Here is a 21386-nt window from a genome sequence, read left to right as displayed (position 1 = left end):
TGAGTTCCTATATCAAATTCCTAACAGCTGGCAAGGATCAATTATAACACCAATATACAAAGGAGGAGCATAAACTAATCCATCTAACTACAGATTTATTGCACTACTGGATGTTGAATCAAAATAACTTGCCTCCTTGATCCTGGAAGATCTGGTCAAATGGTCTGAAGAACTCAACCTGATCCCTAAAAACCAGACGGGCTTTAGAAAGGGGAGTGGACCCATTTCTAACATCTTATCTATCTCCCTAATGGCAAAGAAATATAAGTAAAACAAACAGAGTTTGTAACTCTGTTTTATTGATCTAAAAGCGGAGTTCAATAGTGTGGACCGGAAACTTCTGTGGGCCAAACTACGAGCATGGAACATCCCAGAAAGAATTGTAAAAGGATTAATGTTATTTTATACTGATAATTGGGTAATAACTTGGGTACCGCTCTAGAGTTTCAAGAAAATTGTACACCAATAAGGGCCAGAAGTCAATCAATCTATCAATCAGGGGTTTATATAGCGTGCTACTCACCTGTGAGGGCCTCAAGGCACTGGGGGGAGACGGCTCCGGATCAGTCGAAGAGCCAGGTTTTGAGGTCCTTCCTGATCGTGTACAGGGTCGGTGAGCGTCTGATGCTCAACAGGAGCTCGTTCCAGGTTTTGGCTGCAATGTAGGAGAAAGCTCTCAAGACGGTTCTGTTTCTGCGGATGCGGGGGACCTCTGCCATGGCGAGGTCAGCGGAGCGGAGGTTCCTTCTAGGTACATGGAAGGACACTCTCTCGTTGAGGTATTTGGGTCTGATGTTGAGAGATTTGTAGGCGTGGGCGAGGAGTTTGAAGGTGACCCTCTTCTCGGCGGGGAGCCAGTGGAGGCCTCGTAGGTGTTGGGTCATGTGCTCGTGACGCGGTGTCCCGAGGACGAGTCTGGCTGCGGCGTTCTGGATGGTTTGGAGCTTGTGTAGAAGAGTTTTGTTGATTCCGGCATAGAGGGCGTTGCTGTAGTCCAGTCTGCTGGTTATGAGTGTTGGTGACGGTCCTTCCGCGGTCGGGGGGGGATCCATTTGAAGGTCTTACGGAGGATGCAAAGGCAGTTACACCTAGTGGAGGCGATGGCGTTCATCTGGCGGTTCATGGAGAGGGAGGAGTCAAGGATGATGCTCCGGTTCCGGGTGTGGTCTGTAGGGGTGGGTGGGCTCCCGACGGCGGCGGGCCAACAGGTGTTGTCCCAGGCAGAGGTGCAGGGTCCAAGGATGAGGACCTCAGTCTTCTCTGAGTTTAGCTTCAGGCAGCTGTCTTTCATCCAGGCTGCCACGTTCTTCATTCCTTCCTGGAAGCAGAGTCTGCTGTCTTTAACGTTCTTCGTAAGTGAGAGGATGAGCTGGGTGTCGTCGGTATAGGATACGATGCTGAGCTCATGCTGTCTGACGATGGGGGGCGAGGGGGGCCATGTAGATGTTGAAGAGCGTGGAGCTGAGTGATGATCCCTGTGGTACTCCGCAGTTGATTTCCGTGGGTTTGGAGAGGAAGGGGGAGAGTTGAATCCTCTGGGTTCTGCCGGAGAGGAAGGATTGGATCCAGTCGAGGGCAGCTCCTTGTATTCCTCCGTCGTGAAGTCTGGCTGCGAGCGTGCTATGTGAGACGGTGTTGAAGGCCATAGAGAGGTCTAGAAGGATGAGGGCCGCAGTGGGTCCCTGATCCAGTAGCATGCAGATATCGTCAGTGGCGGCGAGGAGGGCAGTCTCGGTGGTGTGGTTGCTGCGGAATCCAGACTGGGATGCGTCCAGCATGGAGTTCTCTTCGATGAAGGCGGTCACCTGGGCGTCTATGAGTCTCTCGTGACTTTGGCTGCAAAGGGGAGGAGAGAGTGGGCCGGTAGTTTTTCAGGTCTGTTGCATCGGCTGTTGGTTTCTTGAGGAGGGGTTTTACCTCTGTCTGTTTCCAGTCGTCTTGGCAGATGCCTGTTCTGAGGGAGGCGTTGATGGTGCGTCCTAGTTCGGGTGCGATGATGGTGGCGGCCCTGTGGAATATGTGCGGTGGCAGGGTTCAGTTGGGGCTCCTGAGTGAGTTTTCTTCATGTTCACAGTGATGAGTTTGATGGTAGCGGGATCCCAGAACGTGATGGTCTGCTCATCAGGGGCGGTGGGTAGGGGGTGGGGTTCATCGTTGGTTCGCTGAAGTTGTCGTAGAGGGTGTGTGTTGGTCCTACATTTATGTAATCTATTCTTATCTGACCTGTCTGTAAGACATAATGCAATTAACTCCCATTCTCTGCATCATGGTACTTTACCCCTCTCAAACCTTGCCTATGCTGATGACATCGTCTTACTCAGTTTAGCCAAGATTGGTCTAACCAGATTATAAACTGATCTTGCAGAATTTCTAACAGCAAATAAGTTAGAAATCAACATAACAAAAACAATGCTTATCAGTAATCGGCCAGTCCATTGGTATAGCATCTGGATAGAAGGCAAATCTTTGGAGAATTTGTCTGGCTATAAATATCTGGGAATCTACATTGATAATAAACTAACTCATCATGAACATAAAAACTACATGGCTCAACGGGCAAGCACATTAACTTTTGCTTGCAAGTCATTAGCAACAAAACTGGAGGGCCCATCATTCAGACCACTGATTTTGGTAATAACAGCCAAAACACATCTAACTCTAACATATGAGACCGCAGCCCTTCAATCAAAAGACTCAATTCTTCTTAATAACTTAACAACTAGCATCTTTAAAAAGGTTTTTCAACTTCCTCAAACCACTTCGCCTGCACATATTTGCCTGCAATTCGGCCTAATGAACTAAACATTGGGCAGACTCTATTCATCAATAAAGGTGTGGTATTGCATAAAACAAAACATGGAGAACTCTAGCCTTAACAAGGCACTTTGGTTAGAACTTGACAAAGGGAAAAATTCACCATACACTCATTTTTTGCACAATGGACTTAAATCCACTTTCACTTTGGATCTCTGGAACAAAAAATCCGCCCTTCTCAACATTTAAGCTAGCACTAAACAATGCCGCAAAACTCAATTCTCTATTATTGGACAAAGCATTTTTAGCTGAAGATCCCATTCCTGGACAGTACTCACCCACTATAAATTCCTCAAACCGGCAGTTTACTTAGATCTAACTTTCTCGGTTAATCTAAAAAAACAGCTAATGGCACTGCGCTTTGGAAAGTATCCCTCACTTTCAGATGCTCCAAGGTGGAAAAACACTGACTCAAAAATGTGATCCCTGTGTGGCAGTCAAACAGAAGATCTTACCCACCTGATATGTATCTGCCAGAAACTTTATCCAGCATGTGTCACTTTACTAAGGAGTGCCTGTCACCTTGTTCATGACAATGCACAACGTGCATTCCCAGCATTGTGGCGGGGGCGGTGCTGTGAGCACTGCCCGCCACAATGCTGGGAATAGAGGATGCCACCGCCACGGTGGCAGTGGCATCCTAATTGCCGGTGCGGGACCACCGCACCACTGGCGGCCCGTCTCAGCACCGCTAGGGTGGCGGGCGGACTAAAGTCCTCCCGCCATCCTAATAGGCCCCCAAGTGCGCGAGGAGGTCACAGGAAATGGTTACCACTGTAGGCTCATGAGCACAGACTAGCTTCTCCAGAAATTGTCTGTTGGATACCACTATCAGCAGCAGTGTTGATATCAATGAGAACTTATTTTTTTGTATTTTTACATTTTTCAGCAAGAGGTAGTTGGTGGCCTTTCCTGTGGCTCTGCTTTTGGTGTTCTTTGTGAACCCTCGCTCTCTCTGGGTGCCATTATGGGGCACATCTAACACTCTAATGATGATGTGGCTGCGAGCACCTCCTTGCTGGAGATCAAGCAGGGCACTGGCGGCAGTGAGACGCACATATGGACGACAGGTTTGATAAACTTCTGGCTGAAATAGAAGCTTCTGCGGAATGGTTGGAGGGCAAAATCGACTCCCTTTCCGTTGAGCTGCGTCCTATCTACGAGGTATCACTGATGGTCTCTGAGAAGGTCACTTCCCCGGATACTGCAGTACAGACCCTGATGCCATTGGTTCAGGTGCAGATTATCGCATCTCGGCTCTTCAGAACACTGGCCATTTGGCCACCTACCTGGTTGACCAGGTGGGACAGGCTAGGCGTGATAACATCCGCAATGTGTGACTACCTGAGAATGATAATGGGGGTGTTCGTACTCAGCTCTTCTCGTATTTTCAACAGTGGAGGTGGTATTTAATGATCGTTCGGGTGGGCTTCAGGGAACCCCAGATGGCAGGGACCCCTGCTGGATGAGTAGTAGAAGCTGTTTGAGCTAGTAGAACACCTTTGCCACTGATTTTAAGGCATATGTGGCTAGGGATCATGAGGAGCAGGATAAGTCAGAAAGGATGTTGGCATGGTTTTTATGAGATGCCGGGGGAGGGAATTTTAAACTTCAGTTATGTGGCTCTTCGGGTGTGATGTCCTCACACAGGAGATCCATGAGGTATTCCTGCAGCACTATTGGAAACTGTACTCCTCAAGAGTGACAAGTAGTGAGAGGGAAATGTTGAACTATATTGCGGAAGCTTCCCCAGAATCCCTTGAATCGGCAGTGGTGGATCAACTGGGTTTATATATTACTGAACAGGAGGTGCGGGGGGAGATTAAGGGCAAGGCGAGGGATAAAGGTGCCTGGCCTCAATAGGTTTCCGATAAAGTTCTACGCAGCCTTCGCGTCAGAACTTGTTACGAGACTAGTGGTGCTTTTCAATGATTCCCGGGAGCCTGGCCGACTCCCACCTCGCTGAGGGAGGCTGCCATTGTGTCGCTCCGTAAGATAGATAAAGACCCTCTTTTCAATTGTACCTCACCCTTTCTATGCTTAATGCAGATTACAACATTGTGAGTAAAATTTTGGCGACTCAGCTACTCTCCCATATGTGTTCTTTCATTCATCTGGATCAAACAGGCTTCGTTTCTACTCAAAGGACTATGCCTAATATTCAGCAATTGTTTCTGGCCTTAGACCATTGGAAGCTACTCCCGCTGGAGGCACTGGTTATCTCGTGGAAATTTGGGAGGCGTTCAACCTGCTCCACTAAGAATTCCTATATGTTACTATGCTTGGCATGGTCCTGGGTCTGACCTTTGTCAGGTAGACAAGGCTCCTCTACACTGCCCATTGGTCAGGATTCGTAATGGGACTTTGCTTTCAGAGGTCTTTACCAGTGGAGCGGGGCACTCGGCAGATATGCCCCCTCTCATTCCTATTTACGTTGGCCATGGAGCATTTTGCCTGCACGGTTAGCCGAGGACTGCACGATCAGGGCCTGAACCGCACTTCTAACTGTACTTACCTCTCTCTGTCTTTAGATGACATGTTGTTGTATCTTGGGGGCGGGGGGAGACATTGACCTCTTTGCGGCGGTAGAGGCGTTTTTGGACTTCGGGGTTCACTCCTGACTCGAGTTCAACTGAAACAAGTCATGTGTTTACCCCCTGAATGGGGGGTATCTGTGTACGTGCTCCAGTTCCCACAGCCTTGCCATTGAGATGGGAACGTGATACTGTTCAGTACCTGGAAGTGGATGCTTACCGCTCCCCAGAATTGTTGCGTGAAGGGAACTTCTGACATGTATTGTCTGGGCTGCGTCGCTCCGTTGCCTCCTTGTCTACTGTCATGAGTGACCAGCCCATCCCTCGGCCTCCTTCTGGAGCCACATCCATATGGCCATCCCTGGTTGTTATGTACTCAGATCTGTACTCAGACACATGGTCAGTGACTGGCTGCCGCCCCCCTCCCTATGACCTCACCAACCCCCGGACACAGGAACATAAAACATGGTATCTTTGGAAGGCGGGAGGTCGCAAGAACCTCCGGCCGTATTATGATTATTTATGATTGCACGATAAACAGTTATACAAAAATCAGCAGGACATTAGATACATTATTGTCAACAGGTGTGAGTGACTATCCTTAACAAAAACTCTAATACAGATTGTTTCCTAACCGAGTCTAACATCCTCCTCTGCATTTTTGTATACTAACATTTCTGGGCCATATGGCAAGGTCGCTAACCGGTGTCAGGTCCTACTAGCTGCGCCTCCCCTAAAGATGTGCGCATGCGCAGCCGGGCCCGGTAATTACCCGGCCCACGCCGTGAACTTCATTTACCCACTTAAGGAGGGCCCTTACTCTGCGCCATCCGGTGACGTCATGAGTATGCGCGCGCGGGGTGGCTACCAGCCTAAGGAAAGCGTGACTCCCCAACCCGCGCCCCTTTGAAGCACCAGTTACCTTGCCCCTGAAGTTCTAGGAGGGGCCAATGGCCCCTCCCCCTGGGCGGGAACCTCCATAGGATGATGCCCGCCCCCTCAGACCTTAAAATAGTTGCTCACCGGTCATGACCTTACCGCACGCCCCATTCCTAATAAATACGACGACCTATGGGAAAAAATTCTAAAGGACAACTACACTGACTAAATCATACATCATGTATAACACCGTAGAGCTACAAAGGGAAAAAAGGGCCTAAACACAATTGCAGCAGCAACACATAATACAGTACCATTCACTACAATGGGAGAGAAAGGCCTACGAGAAAGCATCATCATCAACATAACATTCCAGATACAGTATCGGTCACTACAATGGGAGAGAAAGTCCTGAAAGAAAACCTCATCAGAAAATAAACATTCCAGATACAGTTTACTACGCCTGGAAAATTAAGCTAACATCCTAGCAATTTACACACTAAATCGGACTAGTAACGCATCAACCGCGTACTCCAGGGATGGTGGGTGGGAAAAGCAAGAAGCCCCGAGCCCAGGGCACGTCCGGTGTGGGGGAGCGACCAGGCAACAAGGGGGTCACCTGGGCGCTCCCCGCTTCTTTATCCCTCAGCAGCCCGCCCCCTCCCCCCCGACCCGGATGTCGATTAGCGTCATCCGGGTCAAGGGAGGGTGGCAACCAATTGGTGGCAGGGCGCGCCCCAAAGGACACGCCCCACCCCCGAGAGGTCCAGGAGGTAAGGGCGGTCGCCGCACCGCCATGCGGGCGGGGGGGCCAAGAGCCCCTCTTTTCATTTATGGTGCATAGTGATGCATAGTGATTGCCTAATATTATATCGAAATAACCTAGGTGAAAAGACAACAAGTAATTCATGGAGGTTTTCTGACTTCATCAGGAAGATTAGCGGAGGATAAGGCCATATCAGTTAAATACGTGGATAGAGGGAGCCAAAAGAGATCTCTTTTAATGGATAAGGATATGGGAGTGACATTGCTTGTATCCAGTCTATGGTGAAAACAAGCAGCATTCCACCATGCTTTGAAAGTAACTTTGTCAGTTTGTTTCCAGTTAGAAGTTATTAAATGGAGGGCTATTGCTAATAATAAGTCAATTAAAGAGGGGCTAATGGAAGATTGTGTCCAGGATGGTGATAAGGAACCTAAAAATACATTAGTGAGAGAAAAAGAAACGTGGGTTTTACATTTTTTTATTGATTTGGGACCAGACTAATAGCCAAAAACGGGAGTCGGAGGGGCAGTCAAAAAGCATGTGTTTTAAATCAGCTGGGACACAAGAGCAGGACCAACAGGCTGAAGAAGATTCTGCAGAGAAAGGAGCTAACTTCGCTGGGGTAAATAAAAGGTGTTTGTAGATAAAATAAAGAGTCTGAGAAGTATTAGCTGCTCTCGATGTCTTATGAATCTTGAGCCATTATCTATCCCAAAATGGTATAGACCAACATTCTGTTAAATCCTTTTCCCAAGCCAATTCAGCCTTCCCCTTAGCCCTGTCTGAGGAAAAGAATACATTTTTATATAAAGAAGAAGCAGAGGGGTTAGTAGACAATAAAGGAAAAAGAATGGAGCATCTTGTAGGGATGACTGGAACAGGGGATAAAGAAAGAAGGTATTGTGTGAGAGAAGGAAGGAGTGAGGCATATTGAGATTTACAGGACGAAGGTAAGGAAAATTTTGATTGAAGAATTGAGAAGGATAAAGGAGTGTTATTATGTACCAACTGCAAAATCCAAATTACTCCCCGTAGTCTCCAAGTTTTCCAATAAAAAGTGTGGCCTCTAATACGCAATAAGTGATTATGCCAAATGGGTTATTGATCCAACGAGGAAAAAGAGGGGTACGAAGATGGAAGAAGAGGAGCTAATATCTTACGCGTGTGGGAGATGACTTGGAACGAAAAGAAGAAATATTATTAGTAAAAGCGAGAGACTCTTTAAATTGGAAAGGGGCTATAAAGTGTTGTTCTATGTCCAACCAAAGAGGAGGATGAACACATTGATCAGAAGAGACCCAGCGAGCGGATTGTTTTAGAGAAAAAGCATAGTGATAAGATTTAAAATCAGGAAATTTGAGACCACCAGAATTCTTATCAGCCTTGAGAGCGCTTAGAGCTATTCGAGGAGATTTGTTTTTCCATAGGAATTTATTCAGCAAAGAGTCAATTTAAAAAAAAAAGAAATTAGGAATATTCACTGGGATCATAGACAGAAGATAGAGAATTAACGGCGAGAGCATCATCTTGATGGAATCCAGCCGTCCCCACCAAGAGAGAAAAAGCGGGTGCCATCGGTCAATAGATTCAGATAAAGTTTTTAATAATATTATCAAAATTGCCCTTTAAAGTTTCTGGGATAGTCGGAGAGAACCATAAACCTAAGTCCTTTATTTTAGAGGTCTTCCAAGAGAAATCAGTGGAAATAAAATCTTGTTTTAAACAGAAAATATTTAAGGGGAGAACCTCACATTTATCTGAATTAGGACGATAGCCAGATAAATGAGAAAAGGTATTAACTTGGGATAGAAAGGCTGGAAGAGAAGTAGATGGATTCGAGCAATATAGGAGAATATCATCAGCATAAACGGACATTTTAACTTGAGCAGTGTCCAACGTAAAACCGGTAATACTGGTATCTAATCTAATTTTCGTTAAAAAGGGTTCCAATGCTATGATAAATAACAGAGGGGACAAAGGACAACCTTGACGAACTCCTCTATAGAGAGAAAAATACTCAGAAGTTTTCCCATTGACAAAAATAGAAGCTTTAGGGCCAGAATAGAGTAAAGAAATAAGAGAAATCAGTTTAACAGGGAAACCAATCCATTTAAGTGCTTGAAACATAAAATCCCACCCAATTCTGTCGAAAGCTTTCTCAGCATCAAGTGCTATCGCGGCAATAGGGTAATCGAGAGAGGAAGCCTTACTTAAAATGTTAAAGAAAACTCCTGAGTTATCTGAGGACAAACGAACCTTAACAAAACCTGATTGTTCTGGACCGATAAGGTTAGGTAAAACGGGATCAATACGGAGGGCAAGAATCTTTGCGAAAATCTTATAGTCCAAATTAACTAGAGAGATCGGTCGGTAGTTTTTGCAAAAAGCGGGATCTTTGTTTTCTTTGGGAATTAAGCACCTAACTTTACTATTACTAAACTGAGAAAAATCCTAATTTTAAGGCTTTCGGTATTCACAGAAGGCATTTAGGAGTCCTAAAGTTAGGACTCCTAACTTCTGTGAATATCGAAATGAGTAAGTGCCTTCTGTGAATACCAAAATGAGTAAGTGCCTTCTGTGAATACCAAAATGGTAGTAAGTTTAGGACTTTGTCTTAAGTTAGTTCTGTGAATCGGGCCCTAAATACGCAACTTAGGACCAAGGTAGGTCATCAGAGTATGATAAGCATGCCAGACTCCCCTATGAGGATGGACGGTTTGTAGAAAGTCTCACTAGGGTGTGGCCGCCGGAGGGCGGCTCCTCCATTAGGGTGGAGGAGCCGCCCCACTGTAATTCTTGCAGTGCGAGAAGCAGAAACATAAAATGGTATTTTAAATACCATTTTATGTTTCCGCTTCTGGCACTGCGAGAAAGCAGAAGGGTATGCCTAGTTGGCGGCGGACGGGTTGGTTTGGGTCGGAGACGAGTGGCTTGCCCAATGCTGTGGGCCCTAACTGTTTGGTTGGCCCTCTGGGGCCGACCAAACCAGTCATACACACTCTGTATTTTCTCTATGTAGGCTGCACCTACATAGAGAAAATGGACTTCCCATAGGCGCCTGACTGGGCACCGTCCTCACCAATCACAACGCTGCCATTGCAGCCTTGTGATTGGCTATGGGGAGGGAGGCTGCCTTCTGCGGGTTCCTGACGGAGGCAGGAGAGCAGGAAAATGCAGACCCGGACAGGAGCGGAGGTGGCGCGGGACCGGTAAGGTAAGTCCCCCCCTGCGCGAACCCAGCGCGACTCCCCCACCAGCCCCTGCCCACACACGGGTCATGCCGGCCGTAACTGGTTGTGCGTGTAGGCAAACCTGAAGGAGCGTGCTTTGGTATTGTAAGGTTTGTTTATTAAGTGCACATATCACCCAGAATGGGGTCTCTCGATGCATCACCCAGAATGGGGTCTCTCGATGCTGTTACAGCTCCACAGGTCATAAAGGCCCAAAGTGATAGAATATATTAAACTGATTATGGTTAAAAACACGTTGTTAGTGATTTTTAGGTCGAGCCTGCTCTGCGAGGAATGCTGTATTCAGGTATGGGCTTGAAGCTCCGCCCATTCTCTGCCCATAATTTTCATTGGCTTGTGTCATTGTCCTTTGCAAACTGTGGTTATTCATTTGTCTATAGGCTTAGTAGTCCCTCCTTAGTACTGCCTTGCCTCATCTTGTAACCTCCCAAAAGGACTGTCTCTCTTCTTGTGTTGTTACTCGGTAGGCTTTAATTACAGCCTCCCAGCACTATTTCTTTCAATAGTTTTCACTTGCCTGCTGTTGCATGCAAGACACGCTCTCCCCTAACACTCTACTATTCTTTTTTTTAGGTCTCGGCCTGACATAAGCAGCGCATGTGCTGCTCTCGTCTTACGAGGCTTCTCGGAATCGATACGATTCCAGAAGCCTTGTCTCAGATCCGCCTTAAGTTTTGATTTGTGCGCGTCGTTTTGCGTCACGAATTATGCCAAAGGTAGTGCAGTGATTGGACTGAAGGCATGTCAATAGGCGCTTGTTGCAACCCTGTCTCCTTTAAGCCCCGCCCACCGGGATTTGATCTTTTACTTGCGGCGGGAGACAGTGTCTCCTAATTAGCCGCTACGCACTTTTTTGTGATCATTTCCCTTTGGCAAAGGCAGCGTGTGTTTATAATTGCATCGCGATGCAATTATAAACACGTGGCTGCCTTTGCCAAAGCCGAGAGCTTTTTATGTATTTTTTCTCTTCTGTTGAAAGGTATGCTTTATACGTCCGCTCCATCGCATGTGCATTTACCTCCTTACCACAGAACACAAGATAAACTTTTCCTAGCCTTGTCCTTTTTCAAAAGTAATTATCGTGATCGGAAAATATGCTGAAATCGACAAAACGTGGGCAGAAACAGGAAAGCAGGCGCAGCTCTGTTAAGATTCACTTCTCTGAGATGATACGGCAAAAGAGCTGTAAAAGCAACCTGCGAATGTTAATGTATAAGAAGCTGTGTAATGCACGGGTGCACGTACATCAAACTGCAGAAGCAGCTGACCGAAGGACAACAGCCTGTGAGAGGGCACATCCGGATATTAGTCCGAGGAAGAACGCATCTGCAGTTTCATTTCCGCTTCCTACTAGCACCTTTCAGACCAGCGTCAATCGGGGGACATCATTTTAAGCACGGAAGCAATCGATTTATTCAAAGTTACCAGCAGATTACTCTACAACATTGTGCGTTCCTGGCCTTTGACACAAAGTATTCTGGGAAGTTCCAAATCACAGTAGAGTGTAGCAGAATGCTTTAGTTTCCCGATTTACTTCGCCTTCCAGGTTTTTGATTTTCCATTCTGGTGCTTGTAATCCTGATGTTAAAATTGAACACCTTGTTTCCGAGGCAAAATTGGACACACAGAACTGCATGTCCAAAAAACGAGGGCTACCATACTCTGGACTCTTGGGTTTCTCTCCTACTCACTCTCTACTACTCTCTACTACTCACTCTCTTCTACACTCTCTACTACTCTCTACTACTCACTCTCTACTACTCACTCTCTACTACTCTCTACTACTCTCTACTACTCTACTCTACTACTCACTCTTTACTACTCTACTATTCACTCTCTACTACTCACTCTCTACTACTCACTCTCTACTACTCACTCTCTACTACTCTCTACTACTCACTCTCTACTACTCACTCTCTAAAACTCTACTACTCTACTACTTTCTACTACTCATTGTCTCCTACTCACTCTCTACTACTCTCTCTTTACTACTCACTCTCTACTAATCACTCTCTACTACTCACGCTCTACTACTCCCTCTATACTACTCTTTACTACTCACTCTCTTCTACAATCTCTACTACTCTCTACTACTCACTCTCTACTACTCACACTCTACTACTCTCTACTACTCTCTACTACTTTCTACTCTACTCTCTACTCACTCTCTACTACTCTCTACTACTCACTCTCTACTACTATACTACTCACTCTCTACTACTCACTCTTTACTACTCTATTTCTCTCTACTACTCTCTAATCTCTACTCTTTACTACTCACTCTCTACTACTCTCTACTCTCTACTACTTACTCTACTACTTTCTACTACTCACTCTTTACTACTCACTCTCTACTAATCACTCTCTACTACTCTCTACTCTCTACTACTCACTCTCTACTGCTCTCTACTACTCTCTGTCTACTACTCTCTACTCTCTCTCTCTCTACTACTCTCTACTACTCACTCTCTACTACACTGTCTACTACTCTCTCTCTCTACTACTCTATACTACTCACTCTCTACTACACTACTACTCTCTACTCTACTCCCTACTACTCGCTCTCTACTACTCTCTACTCTACTTTCTACTACACTCTCTACTACTCTCTACTACTCACTCTCTACTACTCGCTACTACTCACTCTCTACTACTCACTCTACTACTCACTCTCTACTACTCACTCTATACTACTCTCTACTCTACTCTCTACTACTCACTCTCTACTACTCTCTACTACTCGCTGTCTACTACTCTCTACTCTACTACTCACTCTCTACTACTCTCTTACTACTCTCTACTACTCACTCTCTACTACTCTCTACTACTCACTCTCTACTACACTACTACTCTCTCTCTACTACTCTATACTACTCACTCTACTACTGTCTACTACTCACTCTCGACTACACTCTTTACTACTCTCTACTACTCTCTACTACTCACTCTCTACTAAACTCTCTACTACTCTTCTACTCTCTCTCTACTACTCACTCTACTACACTCTCTACTACTCTCTACTCTACTCTCTACTACTCGCTCTTTACTACTTTCTACTCTACTCTCTACTACTCTCTCTCTACTGCTCACTCTCTACTACTCTCTCTCTACTACACTCTACTACTCTCTACTACTCTCTACTACTCACTCTCTACTACTCACTCTCTACTACTCCCTCTAGTACTCACTCTCTACTACTCTCTACTACTCACTCTCTACTACTCACTCTCTACTACTCTCTACTCTAATCTCTACTACTCTCTCTTTACTAATCACTCTCTACTACTCTCTACTCTCTACTACTAACTCTCTACTACTCACTCTCTACTACTCTCTACTACTCTCTCTTTACTACTCACTCTCTACTAATCACTCTCTACTACTCTAGTCTCTACTATTCACTCTCTACTGTCTACTACTCACTCTCGACTACACTCTTTACTACTCTCTACTACTCTCTACTACTCACTCTCTACTAAACTCTCTACTACTCTACTACTCTCTCTCTACTACTCACTCTACTACACTCTCTACTACTCTCTACTCTACTCTCTACTACTCGCTCTTTACTACTTTCTACTCTACTCTCTACTACTCTCTCTCTACTGCTCACTCTCTACTACTCTCTCTCTACTACACTCTACTACTCTCTACTACTCACTCACTACTACACTCTACCACTCTCTACTACTCTCTACTACTCACTCTCTACTACTCACTCTCTACTACTCCCTCTACTACTCACTCTCTACTACTCTCTACTACTCACTCTCTACTACTCTCTACTCTAATCTCTACTACTCTCTCTTTACTAATCACTCTCTACTACTCTCTACTCTCTACTACTAACTCTCTACTACTCACTCTCTACTACTCTCTACTACTCTCTCTTTACTACTCACTCTCTACTACTCTCTACTCTCTACTCTCTCTCTCTACTACTCTATCTCTACTACTCTCTACTACTCACTTTCTACTACACTCTCTACTACTCTCTACTACTCTCTACTACTCACTCTCTACTACTCTCTACTACTCTTTTTCTACTACTCTCTACTACTCACTCTCTACTACACTCTCTACTACTCTCTACTACTCTTTCTTTACTATTCACTCTCTACTAATCACTCTCTACTACTCTACGCTCTACTACTCACTCTCTATGACTCACTCTCTACTACGCTCTACTCTCTACTACTCTATCTCTAAAACTCTCTACTACTCACTTTCTACTACACTCTCTACTACTCTCTACTACTCACCCTCTACTACACTCACTACTACTCTCTTTCTACTACTCTCTACTACTCACTCTCTACTACACTCTACTACTCTCTACTCTACTCTCCACTACTCACTCTCTACTACGCTCTACTACTCGCTCTCTACTACTCTCTACTCTCTACTACTCACTCTCTACTACTCTCTACTCTCTAGTACTCTCTCTCTACTACTCTCTACTACTCACTCTCTACTACACTCTCTACTACTCTACTACTCACTGTCTACTACTCTCTACTACTCACTCTCTACTACACTCTCTACTACTCTCTAGTACTCTCTACTCTACTACTCACTCTCTACTACTCACTCTCTCCTACTCTCTACTACTCACTCTCTACTACTCTCTACTACTTTCTACTCCCTTCTCTCTTCTCAGTCTCTACTACTCACTCTCTACTACTCTCTACTACTCTCCTCTACTTACTCTCTACTATTCTCTCTCTACTCACTCTCTACTACTCAGTCTCTACTAATCTCTCTCTACTACTCTACTACTCACTCTCTACTACTCACTCTCTACTACTCCCTACTACTCACTCTCTATACTACTCTCTACTACTCACTCTCTACTACTCTCTACTACTCACTCTCTACTCTCTACTACTCACTCTCTACTACTCACTCTCTACTCTACCTCTCTACCTCTCTCTACCTCTCTCTCTCACTCTACCTCTATCTTCACCTCTCTCTCTACTACTCTCTACCTCTCTACCTCTCTATCTCTACCTCTGTACCTCTCTACCTCGCTACATCTCTACCTCTACCTCTCTACCTCTACCTCTACCTCTCTCTACCTCTCTCTACCTCTCTACGCGCACACATATGCACATATATATATAAATATGTATATATATGCATATATATGCATATGCATTTCTATATATGTATGTGTATATATATACACATACATACGTATATAAACATATATATACATTTGCATATCTATTTAAATACAAATATAAATGCATGCATGCATATACACATACATATGCATGTTATGAACATGAAAGTTTGAAAAACACTAATAAAAGCAAAGCTTAAAAGCCACCTAATTACAAACACAATTGCTTTAACTTAAACGAGAGCAAGACCTATTGCATTTTCAATGCTTGTTTTAATAGCACGTCACGCCACAGTGGCGGCTGCTCCTTTGTTTTATTTGTGGCACCAAAGGCAGCCGCATATTTTATTTCCCTTTTTTTTTTGTTTTGTTTAGAAGCACTCCATGTCACGCTTCCATGTTAATAGAGGCCACACCCCTTTCTTCAGACGAACTGCGTCTAAAGAAAGCGCAGCGGTAGCTCTTGAAGTGAAACTGCGGTATGGGGCGCTTTTACCAAAAGAAAAGCATTTGTTTGTCAAGTTGACAAACAAATGCTTTGTTTTGTAAAAGCACCAAGTTGACAAACAAATGCCCTTTTTCTAAAAGCGCCCCATACCTCACTTTTACTTTAATGGCAGCCGCACACCTTTCTTTAGACACGGCTCATCTAACGAAAGGGACGTGGCCTCTACTAACGTGATAAAAGTATTTGCAAAGCAATAGGTTGTGCATTTGCGAGAGTTTAAGTTATTGTCATTTTCAATGGTCAATAGCTCAAAGTATCGTAAATGCGAGACCTGTTGCATTACAAATACTTTTGGGGTAAAAGCTCCCTATACCGCAATTTTACTTTAATGGCGGCAACAGACCTTTCTTTAGCAGCGGCTCATCTAAAGAAACGGGTGTAGCCTCTTTTAACATTAAAGCGTGGCATGGGCGCTTTTACCAAAAAGTATTTTCAATGCAATAGGTCTCGCCTTTGCAAGAGTTTAAGCTATTGTCATTTACAATAGCACTGGAACCCCTGCTAGACAACTGGGACTCTCCCTGGGTTCTGCAGCTGCATATTGAAAAATCAATGTGTGCCTGGTTAAGGCTCAACTGTGATGCCCAGCAATTACCCAGAAGGGAAAAGGTCGGGTCAGACATTAGTTTCCAAAAAATAGTGAGAGATAGACCTCGGTGAGGGTACGTCATCTACTTGCTGACAAGGAATGCTGTTTAGTCCACCCTTCAAAAGCATATCAGCAATATGAGTAGGACTTAAAAAGAAAAATTATACAGACAATTACTAGTCGAGGCACTTCAGAACGGTTGTTTCCCAGGCATACATTTAAAAGAAGCATTTGATCACAACTGGTTCCGCAGTCCAGACAGGACCATACACTATAATAGTTAAAATCGTTTTCTCACAGCAGTGAAGCAGGCAGAATTATCAATCTGGCTAAATTATCAATCTGGCAGAATTATCAATCTGGCAGAATTATCAATCTGGCAGAATTATCAATCTGGCAAAATTGGCAGAAATAGGTGGGATTTTGCCTGTAGTCCATCATTAAGAAAAATCCATTACTTTGTGCTGTTACTTGCTTACATTTCACGGAAACGCGCATTTGTTTATGGTCATCTGGGCAAGCGGTGTCTGGGAAAAATGTTGCAGGTGCGCTCACCTTGAAACGATTGCCACCATTTGAGGATGGCTCCCACCGACTAGTGGATGCCCTCGTTCGCAATATTGCAATCTGTATTCTGAAGCAGGCCAGACTGGACACAGCAGATATGAAATATGATGTACTTCGGTGGCAAATGGGTCAGTTAAACTAAAAAAATTAATTAAAAAAAAGGACTCTTGATAGGTTATATATGTTCACTTGCGGGCGGGTTTAACCCAATTCATGGGTCACTGGTTAGTTTCTCCTAACGTCAAACTGTATTAAGTTTCGCTAGCAGATGGGGAGGGGAGAGGGGCAGTGGGCAGAGGAAGTGCTGCCTCAGGTTCTCCTGTGGTGGGATGAGGAGGCTAGGGTACCCTGCATCCGCCCTCCCCCACAAACCTGCCCTGATACAATGCTCCTGGCTCCTGGCCTGGAAAAAGATGTGGGTGGACACGGTTTGATGGGTTTCACTGCTCGATGACAATTCACTACCACTGTTTGGTTGAGAAATCATCCAAAGAGGCGCAGCAACCTTCTACTCGGAAGACATCAAGGGCCAGATGTCACGTGATTTTGCATGCGCAAACGGGTTTGCGAACCTGTGTGCGCATGCAAAATCACTGTTGGCATGTATAATTCCTAAATAGCGAGTGACAATTTATTTGCGACACGCTATTTAGGAATTGCGAGTCGCAATTAGGAAGGGGGCGTTCTCTTCCTAATTGCGTCTGCAAATCAATGTGCAAATGTTTTGTGACCGTAATTGCAGTCGCAAAATGCTCGCAAATTGCCACCCTCTTCAAGAGGGTGCTAATGGAGTCGCAATTTGGAAGGGGTCCACAGGGGACCACTTCCACTTTGTGACTGTCTCCAAAAATATTTTTTAAAGTCAGGCAGTGGCCCCAGGGACCACAGCCTGCCCTTAAAAAATGAAACGAAAACATTTCATTTTTTTTTTTTTTTAAATGCATCCCGTTTCCTTTAAGGAAAACAGGCTGCATTTTTAAAAGGACTGCTTTATTTAAAAGCAGTCCCAGACATGGTGGTCTGCTGACCCCAGCAGGCCACCATACCTGGGAGGGCCTGTCATTCCCAATGGGCTTGCAAGTTGCAAGAGGCTCATGAATATTAATGAGCCTTGCAATTTGCGACCCCATTGGGAATCTCAAACAGTGGTCAAACAGGCACATGCATCAAGCGTTTAAAAAAATCGCAAAATCAGCGAATCGCAAAAAAATGGCTTTTGCAATCACAAAATACCGTGTAGCAATGCATCAACTGTATATTTGCAAAAACACAAGTTTTTGCAAATATAAAGAATCGCTAAACATTCTGCGATTTATATTGCTATTCTGTATTTGCATCTCCCAAATAGCGAATCGCAAATAAAGATACGCAAAATATATGCATGAAAACTCGCAAATTGCGATTTCACAGAAAATCGCAATTTTGCAAGAGCTACATAAGAAGGATCACAACCAGGTGATAAGCATGAGTGCAAATCAGATACAGGTGAAAATCAACTTAAACCTATTTAAACACACCCAGAATGAGCTAGCACATTTCACAATGGCAGGGAATTACCTGATGGCGAGGAGGATGAGGCTGCAGGCTGCTGCACACAGACAAAGGCGAATAAATGAGCGCATTTTCAGAGTCCGCATAACTTTGAAGGACAGCAAGAGGATTAGATATACGATAAGTATAGGCTCAATGCAGCAATGATCCATGATCTAATCAATGAATTGGATCCCATTCTGCAACGACAGACACGTAGGACCAATGCTATCCCAACGAATGTGCAGGTCCTATGTTGCCTACACCTACTGGCGTCAGGCAGTTTTCAGGGGGTCATTTCTGTAGCGGGAGGTGTGTCACAAAGTGCATTTTCAAGAATATTCAAAGCATTCCTTGATGCCATGATGGCCTTGATCGGGTCACTCATCAATTTCCCTACCACGGCGCTGGACCTTGCGAAAACTAAACAGGAGTTCTACCAGATTGCTCGCTTCCCACATGTTGTGGGTTGTATTGATTGCACCCACGTGGCAATATGTTCCCCTGCAGCACAGGAATATTTATTTAGAAATAGAAAATGTTACCATTCCCTCAATATTCAGGTTGTTTGTAATGCCAAAAACATAATAACTGACATTGTTGCGCAATTTCCAGAGAGTGCACATGATTCTTATATATTCAGGCAAAGTGGCATACACACCCGTCTTGTCAGGGGAGAATTTGGAAAGGGACATCTGCTTGGTAAATATGTGTAATTGATTCTCACAGTCATTGTACGCATGTCAATGTCAAACTGCCACTGACCCTTTGCTTACTTATATGTAGGTGACAGCGCATATGCCTTGCGTAATTACATTATGACGCCTTACCTCAATCCCACATCTGCCAATCAACAGAGGAACAATGCAGCACATATTTCAACAAGGAACATCATAGAGCGCACATTTGGGCTGCTGAAGAGCCGATTCAGATGTCTCCATAAGACCGGTGGAGAACTTCAGTACAACCCTGAACAATGCTGCAAGATAGTAGCAGCATGTGCCATGCTGCACAATATTGCGACAAAGGGAGGAATGGAAATCGAGGTGTTTGACAGCGACTCGGAGGTTGGGAGCCAGCAAGTGCCACACCACCGTGCAGCACAAAGGGCAAGCGCAGCAGAAGGGCGCAGGAGAAGATTGGACATCACACAAAATTATTTCTGAGGTGAGTAATGATGACACAGAAGGTTTATATTGCAATCAAAGTAATCTTTAATTAACTAAATAATGACATGAGTGTTGAAGCACACTTTTAATGTGACCAGTGGCACAGGATTCTAAGTATTGGACATAAGTGAATTGAAAATGAATAATGACTTGTAAGTCAGTCAAAAGGTTAGATCACAACAATGGTTACGTCACCATAGTGGAATGTAATTGTACATGCCAGTCTAGCGCTTTCTACCACGAACACCCAGACGCCTGTCAGAGCCAGCATCGTCATCCCTAATGTTGGAAGCGGAGGGGGTACTGCTACGTGTGTTGCGTCTTCCTGCAGTGGCGACTGGCATTGCCAAAATACTTATGCTTGAGGCACCCTCACTACCCTCTTCCGGCGTGGAAATGTTTGCCGCAATTGTGGAGGCATTAATCAATTCCACTGCATTGGTCACCTGGTCCAGTGCTTTAGCCACATCCCCGCTCCAATGGCACATTTCTGTTTGCATGGTCACAGACCTACGTGCCAGCAGTGGAGTTGTCATGGCCAGCCTATTGTTTGATTTTGCAAACATTTTGAGGTGCTGCATTAGTTCACAATGGTGTCTTTTTTGGGACACATGTCCCTCCTGCATGACCTTGGTCAGTTGCTGCACACTATCGGACAGTACTGCAATGTTGCTTGCCATCTTCCCAATTTGTAACTGTACTGAACGTGTGTTCTTGGTCTGCAGGCGCTGCATACGGAGCATCTGTCCCTCAAGACCACCCCAGACATCATTTGGTTGCTCCTCCTGCTGTGTTCGAGTGATCTAGCTCTTCTACGCCGGACTCTGACATTGCTTCTGCGGACCTGTGTTTGTGGATTTGGGATGGGAGTGGCTTGGCCATGGCTGCCATCTGGTGTTGCATCAGCTTCATCATCAGAATCCATGGTGACCAGTGGTGGGACAGTTGCCCTGCGTGAGTTTGGGGCACGTGACAGATTTTTTTGGCAACATGGGTGTGTCCATATGTTCAACTGCGCTGGTGTCCTGCATGTCCTGGAAATCACTATCCTCAGCTTCTACACGTCCTGCATCTGTGAGGTTAAACAGTGCAAAACAGCATTAATTAATGTCTGTGATGTCATGTCACAGTAATATATTTTTGGCTTTGTTATTAAATTGAGAATATATTACACTATTTAGAGTTGTTTATTTGTGTGTTTGTCATTGTAACTGCTTGACCTGACTACATCTCCCATAATGCACCTCCCTTTATGAATACATTGTGTACTGGATGTTCAAAGTGTGCGCTCATGCTGTGCTGAGGTCATGTTCTAACTTCATAATTTAGGACAATGGTAACATGCATTCATCTTACCTTCAGATGTGTTTGCTGCTCCTGACGTGTCTAGCTGTGTCACACTAACAACAGCTTCAGGCTGGATTGTGGATTCGACCAAGTCCTCCATGGGAGTGTTCCCAGTGTCTGTCGGTGTTCCCCCTCCTGTCTTCATTGCCTCCTTGAGCCGGTCAGCAATGTGCACCTTAGCCCGACTGCGCAAGTCGTTCCATCGTTTTTTCAGCTCTTCGATGGTGCGGTGTGTCACCCCAGTGGCATTCACCCTGTTTTGAATCCAGATCCATATTTTGCGTTTCCCCTGCTCTGCCACTTTTAA

The 21386-nt window shown here is 44.9% G+C and overlaps 1 long non-coding RNA gene across 1 annotated transcript in view; it reads left to right on the top strand.

The window, feature by feature from the left end:
• Nucleotides 1–20900, top strand: part of LOC146812827 (uncharacterized) — an 87265-nt gene extending 66365 nt beyond the window's left edge. The window contains exons 3-4 of the long non-coding RNA XR_014966911.1: nt 19350–19730; nt 20458–20900. This is a non-coding gene — a long non-coding RNA (uncharacterized LOC146812827). The remainder of the gene's footprint in view (nt 1–19349; nt 19731–20457) is intronic.
• Nucleotides 20901–21386: the final 486 nt, after the last annotated feature.

This window comes from Triturus cristatus, chromosome 7, assembly GCF_964204655.1.
Source record: "Triturus cristatus chromosome 7, aTriCri1.1, whole genome shotgun sequence".
Classification (NCBI taxonomy): Eukaryota; Metazoa; Chordata; class Amphibia; order Caudata; family Salamandridae; genus Triturus; species Triturus cristatus.
This window is presented reverse-complemented; position numbering and strand designations above follow the sequence as displayed.